Source organism: Lemur catta, chromosome 8 (genome assembly GCF_020740605.2).
Source record: "Lemur catta isolate mLemCat1 chromosome 8, mLemCat1.pri, whole genome shotgun sequence".
NCBI lineage: Eukaryota > Metazoa > Chordata > Mammalia > Primates > Lemuridae > Lemur > Lemur catta.
The window spans coordinates 92,401,981-92,403,334 of record NC_059135.1 but is presented as its reverse complement, the minus strand read 5'-3'; the positions used below and the strand labels follow the sequence as shown (position 1 = coordinate 92,403,334).

General features: G+C 37.3%; 1 non-coding gene across 1 annotated transcript; it reads right to left on the bottom strand.

The window, feature by feature from the left end:
* Positions 1-313: 313 nt before the first annotated feature.
* On the bottom strand, positions 314-420 carry LOC123644183. Its single transcript, XR_006737010.1, has one exon. It is a non-coding gene; the product is annotated as a U6 spliceosomal RNA (small nuclear RNA).
* Between the last annotated feature and the right edge of the window lie 934 nt (positions 421-1,354).

The window sequence follows — 1,354 nt, the reverse complement described above, 5'->3', positions numbered from 1 at the left end:
GGGGAAAGTTTCTTTACTCCTAAAAATAGGAAGGGAGGATCTCTTTCCTCCTTGTGGGCAGTGTCCTGTTTTGATCGTATGCCTGACTTTCATAGCTACGAGGTTAGGAAGCCCAAGGACAAGGTCCACCAGCTGAGGTGGCAGAGCAGAAAGATGGAAGGAACCCAGACATTGGTCATATTGTTGAGCTGCTAAATAACCAAGCCCAGGGCCACCCTTCGTTTGTATTTAATCCATGTGCAAATCAGTAGATCTGAGTAAGTCAGAGAGGTGGGACTATGACTGAATGTTATTGCAATTTTCTTTTTTCTTTTATATTTCTGTACACTTCACGAATTTGCGTGTCATCCTTGTGCAGGGGCCATGCTAATCTTCTCTGTATCGTTCCAATTTTAGTATATGTGCTGCTAAAGCGAGCACCATTTTATTTTTTTAATCATTAAAATTTGCCTCTTCAAACAAAACAAAACCAAACCAAAATCCCTTCCAAAGGAAAAAAAAAATAATGCACAGGATAGAAAATTAAGACACTACAAAATATATTATACTAAGAAGCCAATCTCCTACTAGTTGCCAACATTTGTTGCCAATCCCAGAGCCAACAAATGTTACTAGTTTCTTGTGCATTCTTCTAGAAATATTCTATGCATATACAAGCATATGCATATATGCATATGTGTACATACATATCTATATATACATGCACACACACAAATGCTTCATTTTCAAATGTACCATTATATACTATGATTCTTCCTTTCTTTTCTTTTTTCCTAGTCAAGTGATCATAGAGTTGGGAAGATAAATAAATATCTTTGATATTGTCCTACATGGAGACTAATTAGAGAAGTCATCTTCCCTAGACCCATGAGCTATATACTGGGTTGAATTCCGGGGCACAGTAGCAATCTGGGGGTGTGGGTACCACTGAGGGCAGGATCCCGGGGAAAGGATGGCGGCCACAGAGAATCAGGGGGAATTTTGGTGATGGAGGGTGTTGGGCTTTTCTTAAAAGAAATGATTGTGGTAAAAAGTACATAACAGTAAATTTTCTTTTTGTTTGTTTGTTTATTTTATTTGTTTGCTTTCTCTTTTTTCCGACCAGAGGACATAACAGTAAATTTTTTATCTCAACTATTTTTATGTGCACAGTTCAGTGCTGTTAAGTATATCCACATTGTTGAGCAACAGACCTCTAGAACTTTTTCACCTGTACAACTGAAACTCTATACAAACTAAACTCCCAAGAGACCCAAACCTAATTGATCAATTTCGAGGATACTAGTAAACGAATTTGTTACTTTGAAACTGGTGAATAAAGGGAAGGAAGAAAATTTTTTTTCTTCCCTATATA